Raw genomic sequence first — 7,541 nt, forward strand, 5'->3', positions numbered from 1 at the left:
AAAAAAAAAAAAAAATTAGCAGGGGTAGTGGCCCAAGTCAGTGATCCCAGCTACTCTGGAGGGAGGCTGAAGCAGGAGAATTGCTTGAACCTGGGAGGTGGAGGGTGCAGTGAGCTGAGATTGTGCCACTGCACTTCATCCAGCCTGGGCGACAGAGCAAGACTCCATCTCAAAAAAAAAAAAAAGAAAAGAAGAATATTCTCTTTGGAAGAGTGAAATTTTGTCATTTGCAGGAACACAGGTAGGCTTGGAGACCATTATGTTAAGTGAAATAAACCAGACATAGAAAGACAAATGGACTGGGTGTGGTGGCTCGTGCCTGTAGTCCCAGCACTTTGTGGAGGTGGGGGATTGCTTGAGCCCAGGAGTTCGACACCAGCTTCGGTAACAGAGCGAAACTCCATGCCTACACAAAATAAAAATAAGAAATTAGCGAGGCGTGATGGTGTGCACCTATAGTCCTAGTTACCAGGAAGGCTGAGGCAGGAGGATCACTTGAGCCCAGGAGGTCGAGGCTGCAGTGAGCTATGATTGCATCACTGCACTCCAGCCTGGGTGACAGAGACCCTGTCTCAATAAAAAAAAAAAAAAAAAAAAAAAAAAAAAAGACAAATGCCACATGATTGTGTTAATATGTGGCAGCTGAAAAAGTTAATCTCATAGAATTAGAGAGGAGAGGCCAGGCACTGTGGCTCGCACCTGTAATCTCAGTACTTTGGGAGGACAAGGCAGGTGGATCACCCGAGGTCAGGAGTTCCAGACCAGCCTGGCCAACACGGTGAAACCCCATCTCTACTAAAAATACAACAATGAGCTGGGAGTGGAGGTGCGCGCCTGTAATCTCATCTACTCAGGAGGCTGAGGCAGGAGAATTGCTTGAACCCGGGAGGCGGAGGTTGCAGTGAGCCAAGATTGTGCCACTGCACTCTAGCCTGGATGATAGAGGGAGACTTTCTCAACAACAAAACAAAACAATTTATTTTCTATATTCAAATAGGTAGAAGAGCAGATTTTGAATGTTCCCAACACAAAGAAATGATAACCGTTTGAGGAAATGAATCTGCTAATCACCCTGATGTGATCATTACACGTTGTATACATATATTGAAATATCATGCTGTACCCCGTAAATTCTCACAATTATTACATAAATATACAATTATTATATATAAATTAAAAATAATAAAAGCAAGAAAGAGTTCTTTTTGGCATTTTAAACAGGAATTCCCCCTTCTTTTGCTTGTGAATTTGAGAAGCAGTGTTCAAATCACAGCTTGGTTAGTGTGTGACCTTAAGGAATGTTCTGTTACCCGGGGCAGCACAAACAAACCATCCTACAACTTAGTAGCATTAAATGGATTGCCCCAAACTTAGTGCCTGTCATGATTTATTTGGACCAGCAATTCTGGAAGTACTTGGCTGTGCAGTTCTGGCTGGAGGCAGGTGGAGGGGTGGAGGGATTAAGGAGGCAGGCAGGAGTGAGAATGGGGCAGTGAAGAATGGGGTAGTGGAAGGCTGGCTGGGGATGCATCTTCATATAGTTTCAGAGCACATCCTAGGGTTAGCTTGGGCTTCCTTGCAGCATGGTGGCCTCAGGGCTGTGAATCCATTTACACAACATCTCGGGGCCACCGCATACATGTTTTAGACTGTAAATTGGAGGCTGAAAAACATCATAACATCACTTTTGCCCTACTCAATGACTATTCTGTTACTAAGGTTGGGCCAAAATTAAAAGGGGGGTGGTCACAGGCCCCCACCACCTTTTTTATTTTCAGACAGGGTCTCCCTCTGTTGCCCAGGCTGGAGCGCAGGGGTGCGATCATAGCTCACTGCAGCCTTGACCTCCCAGGCTCAAGCAATCCTCCTGCTTCAGCCTGCCAAGTAGCTGGGACATGGACATGCACCATCACACCTGGCTAATTAAAAAAATATACATATTTTTTGGGAGGCTGAGGTGGGCAGATCACCTAAGGTCAGGAGTTCAAGACCAGCTTGGCTAACATGGTGAAACCCTATCTCTATTAAAAATGTAAAAATTAACCGGGTTTGGTGGGGTGCACCTGTAGTCCCAGCTACTCAGGAGGCTGAGGCAGGAGAATCACTTGAACCCAGGAGGCGGATGTTTAGTGTGCTGAAGTCGTGCCACTGCACTCCAGCCTGGGTGACAGAGTGAGACTCCATCTCAAAAACAAAAACAAACAAACAAACAACAAACAAAAGCCATCCTGGGCTGCATGTGACCCATGGGCCGCAGGTTGGACAAGGTTTTTCTAGACTCTAGGGCCTCATTGTTTTTCCTGTCTAGCCCTTGCCAGTGTCTTTTTTTTTTTTTTTTTTCCCGAGATGGAGTCTTGCTCTGTCGCCCAGGCTGGAGTGCAATGGCGCAATCTCTGCCCACTGCAACCTCCGTCTCCAGGTTCAAGCAATTCTCCTGCCTCAGCCTCCCGGGTGGCTGGGATTACAGGTGGCCGCCGCGGCACCTGGCTAATTTTTGTGTTTTTAGTAGAGACGAGGGTTTCACCATGTTGGCCAGGCTGGTCTCAAACTCCTGACTTCAGGTGATCCGCCTGCCTCGGCCTCCCAAAGTGCTGGGATTACAGGTGTGAGCCACCGCGCCTGGCCGCCTGTGTCTTTATGTTCCTTCCCCTCCCAGTCCACACGGTCCTGGTTGCCCCTCTCATATCCACCATCCACACTGCAGGCAACATGAGCTTTCTAAAATCTCAATCATGACAGTCTTTGCTAAAAATCTTCAGTGTCCTCCCCAGGACCCAAGAAGAAACTGCAAACTCCTTGGGCTGATATTTGCCATCTGTCAGCATCTGGCTCCATTTTTTTTTTTTTTTTTTTTTTTGAAACAGAGTCTTGCTGGGTTGTGTAGGCTGGAGTGCAGTGGTGCGATCATGGCTTACTGTAGTCTTGAACTCCTGGGCTCAAGTGATCCTCCCGCCTCAGTCTCCTAAGTAGCTGGGACTACAGGTGCACGCTACCACACAGGCTAAGTTTTAATTTTTATTTTGTAGAGATGGGGGAATCTTGCTATGTTCCCTAGGCTAGCCTTGAACTTCCGGCCTCAAGTGATTCTCCTGCCTCAGCCTCCCAAAGAGCTGGGATTACCAGCACGAGCCACTGGGTCCAGCCTCTGGCTCTGTATTGAGTTTTCATCTTCCTCTCCTGCTTCTCCTTTCTCAGGTCCCACATCCCAGTGGTGAGAGACTCTGCCCTGTGCCCAGCCCCGGATGACCCCCGGCTCCCTTATGTTCAGGGGCCTCCCCACACACAGTTCCTGTGCCTGGAAAACATGGCCTCCTCTCCTTGGCCTTGGAGGGGGATCTCAGGGTTTATCTTGCATGTCTCCTCCTCCAAGAAGCCCTCCATGTCCTGCCTGGACCCTCAGTGCTCCAGCTGCTCTGGAACCACATTCACGCGGCTGCTTCTCATCTCCCTAGGGTCGCCCAGGAGAGGCTCTCTCTCCTCCATCCTCTCAGCTCCATCCCTGGACAGAGCCCAGCACAAGGCGGTGAGAGTGAGTGTTCATGGATGGCATTCTGTGTGTTCCGTCTCATTTATCCCCCTGCACATAATGGTGGTTTGACAATTTTTTTTCCAAGTAGCAAATATTAATTTTTTTTGTTTGTTTGTTTAGAGACGGGGTCTTGCTTGGTTACCCAGTCTGGAGTGCAGTGGCGTGATCCAACTACAACCTCCAGCTCCTGGGCTCAAGCGATCCTCCCGCCTCAGCAACCTGAGTAGCTGGGACTGCAGGCATGCGCCACCACGCCTGGCTGACGTTTAAATTGTTTGTGGAGATCGGGGTCTCACTATATTGTCCAGGCTGATCTCAAACTGCTGGGCTCAAGCCCTCCTTCTACCTCGGCCTCCTAAAAGGCTGGGATTATAGGTGTGAGCCACTGTACCTGGCCTTCATATATTAGTTTTTATCCTTTTTTTTTTTTTGAGACAGAATCTTGCTTTATTACCCAGGCTGGAGTGCAGCTGTGCGATCTCGGCCCACTGAAACCTCCACCTTCTGGGTTCAAGTGATTCTCATGTCTCAGACTCTTGAGTAGCTAGGATTACAGGTACATGCCACCACGCTCAGCTAATTTTTGTATTTTTAGTAGAGACAGGGTTTCATCATATTGGCCAGACTAGTCTCAAACTCCTGACCTCAGGTGATCCACCTACCTCGGCCTCCCAAAGTCCTGGGATTACAGTCATGAGCCACCATGCTTGGCCATTAATTTTTTTGTCTTTTGGAGATGGAGTCTCACTCTGTTGCCCAGACTGAACTGCAGTGCCGTAATCTTGGCTCCTTGCAACCTCTGCCTCCTGGGTTCAAGTGATTCTCCTCCCTTAGCCTCCCAATTAGGTGGGACTACAGGTGCATGCCACCACACCTGGCTAAGTGTTTGTATTTTTAGTGCAGATGAGGTTTTACTATGTTGGCCAGGCTGGTCTCGAACTCCTGACCTCAGGTGATCCACATGCCTTGGCTTCACAAAGTGCTGGGATTACAGGAGTGGGCTGATTGTGTCTGGCCAGTGGTCACTAATTTTTAGAACAATATTTTTAACCCTGATCAAATAATTTTCATACTCATCTCCAGACGTTTAAACAAACCAAAAAAAAAAAAAAAAAAAACATTACCTGTAATCCTACAATATGCCAAATGTGATGTTTACATTTACATTTGAGGTGTGTACTTCTAGATTTCTCTCTCTTTGCCCACCACAATCTCTCTCCATTGTTAAAAATTAGACTCAAATTCCTCCATACATGTTATAACCTGTTTTTCTCATGTAACCATAAGTAAAGAGCAGATTTTTATATTCTTCTTATTTGTTATTTTATTTTATTTTATTTTATTTTATTTTTGAGACGGAGTCTTGCTGTATCGCCCAGACTGGAGTGCAGTGGCGCGATCTCGGCTCACTGCAACCTCCGCCTCTTGGGTTCAAACGATTCTCCTACCTCAGTCTCCCATATATCCTTATTTATTCGTCATCTGAAGTTGGAGTACAGTGGTGCAATCTCGGCTCACTGCAACCTCTGTCTCTCGGGTTCAAGTGATTCTCCTACCTCAGCCTCCTGAGTAGCTGGGATTACAGGCATGCACCACCATGCCTGGCTAATTTTTAGTAGAGACAGAGTTTTGCTGTATTGGCCGGACTGGTCTCGAACTCCTGACCTCGTGATCCACCCGCCTCGGCATCCCAAAGTGTTGGGATTACAGGCATGAGCCACCATGTCCAGCCTATCTTTGCTTTTATATTTGTATCATAAGATGTGCAGCTCGTTGGAATTTTACTAGTAGTTGACTTTAACTTCAAAAAACCGAAGTATGAATCTATGTTTCTTTACTCTTCAAAGTCCTAAGCAAAACATGGTCTATGGATGCCTCTCCGTAGCAATGAAAGATGTAACAAGTTTTATTTTCTTTCTTTTTTTTTTTTTGAGATAGAGTCTCGCTCTGTTGCCCAGGCTTGAGTGCAGTGGCACGATCTCGGCTCACTGCAAGCTCTGCCTCCTGGGTTCACGCCATTCTCCTGCCTCAGCCTCCCAAGTGGCTGGGACTACAGGCACCCGCCACCACGCCCAGCTAATTTTTTTGTATTTTTAGTAGAGATGGGGTTTCACCATATTAGCCAGGATGGTCTCAATCTCCTGACCCTGTGATCCGCCCACCTAGGCCTCTCAAAGTGCTGGGATTACAGGCGTGAGCCACCACGCCCGGCCAAGGTTTTATTTTCTTTCTCCTCCGTCATCATCCAGCTTTTGTGGATTTAAACAGGGTTTTATTTATTTGCTTATGTGTGTGTGTGTGTGTGTGTGTGTGTGTGTGTGTGTATTTTAGAGACAGAGTCTCACTCTGTTGCCCAGCTGGAGTACAGTGACGCAATAAAAGCTCACTGCAGCCTTGAGCTCCTGGGCTCAAGTGATCCTCCCACCTCAGCCTCCCAAGTAGCTGTGATACAGTCATGCACCACCACGAACAGCTAATTTTCAATTTTCAATTTTCAATTTTTTTTTTCGAGATGGAGTCTTGCTCTGTCTCCCAGGCTGGAGTACAGTGGTGTGATCTTGGCTCACTGCAAGCTCAGCCTCCCAGGTTCATGCCATTCTCCTGCCTCAGCCTCCCGAGCAGCTGGGACTACAGGAGCTCGCCACCATGTCTGGCTAATTTTGTTTTTGTATTTTTAGTAGAGACAGGGTTTCACTGTGTTATCCAGGATGGTCTCTTATCTCCTGACCTCATGATCTGCCCGCCTCGGGCTCCCAAAGTGCTGGGATTACGGGCGTAAGCCACCGTGCCCGGCCTTTCAATTTTTTTTGTAGTGATGGGGGGGGGGGGGGTCTTGTTGTGTTGCGTAGACTGGTCTTGAACTCCTGACCTCAAGTGATCTGCCCGCCCCGGCCTCCTAAAGAGTTGAGATTACCGGCGTGAGCCACCACGCCCAGCCAAACAAGGTTTGAAACTTAAAAAATATCGTTGAATTATTCACATTATATATTTTCTTATTCAGAGATTTTGAAATTTGCATGGTTTTATAATCCATCAACAATACCATTTAGTCTTAACTCCAGGCTTTAGGGCTTTTCGCTAGGTTTCTTCAGTTCTGTGTTTTATTTTATACTTCAATGGCCAGAGTATGTCCTCCAGTAATTTTATTCAAGACAGATTGACTTTCTAAGCCCTTTTACTACTAGAAAGACAGAGAATACTGTCTTTCTTTGTTAAAAAAATTTTTAAATTAAAATTAAAATTTAATTTTTTTTTTTTTTGAGATGGAGTCTTGCTCTGTCACCCAGGCTAATGTGCAGTGGCATTATCTCAGCTCACTGCAACCTCTGCCTCCTGGGTTCAAGTGATTCTTCTGCCTCAGCCTCCTGAGTAACTGGGATTACACATGTGTATCACCACACCTGACTAATTTTTGTATTTTTAGTAGAGACTGGGTTTCACCATGTTGGCCAGGCTGGTCTTGAACTCCTGACCTCAGGTTATCTGCCTGCCTCAGCCTCCCAAAGTGTTGAGATTATAAGCATGAGTCACTGCACCTGGCCTTAAAAATGTATTTATTTATTTTTGAGATGAAGTCTCTCTCTCCGTTGCCCAGGCTAGAGTGCAATGGTGTGATCTCAGCTCACTGCAACCTCCGACTCCCGGGTTCAAGTGATTCTCCTGCCTCAGCCTCCCGAGTAGCTGGGATCACAGGTGCCCACCACCATGCCTGGCTAATTTTTGTATTTTTAGTAGAGACGGGGTTTCACCGTGTTTGTTGGGCTGGTATTGAACTCCTGACCTCAAGCAATCCACCTGCCTTGGCCTCCCAAAGAGCTGGGATTACATGCGTGAGCCACTGTGCCAAGCCTAAAAATTTATTATTTATAATACATATTTAAGATGTACAACATGATGTTTTGATATACATTTGCCTAGTGAAGTGATTCCTATAGTCAGGCAAATTAGCACATCTGTCATCTAACATGGTTTCCTTCCCTTTCATCTTTTCTTCCTCCTCCCTCCCCTCCCT

General features: G+C 46.7%; 1 pseudogene; it reads left to right on the forward strand.

Annotated features, from left to right (window-relative positions):
* LOC108513921 (uncharacterized) overlaps positions 1 to 7,002 on the forward strand; it is a 45,381-nt pseudogene extending 38,379 nt beyond the window's left edge.
* The last annotated feature ends 539 nt before the right edge of the window (positions 7,003 to 7,541 follow it).

Source organism: Rhinopithecus bieti, unplaced genomic scaffold (assembly GCF_001698545.2).
Source record: "Rhinopithecus bieti isolate Rb0 unplaced genomic scaffold, ASM169854v2 scaffold_31823, whole genome shotgun sequence".
Taxonomy (NCBI): Eukaryota; Metazoa; Chordata; class Mammalia; order Primates; family Cercopithecidae; genus Rhinopithecus; species Rhinopithecus bieti.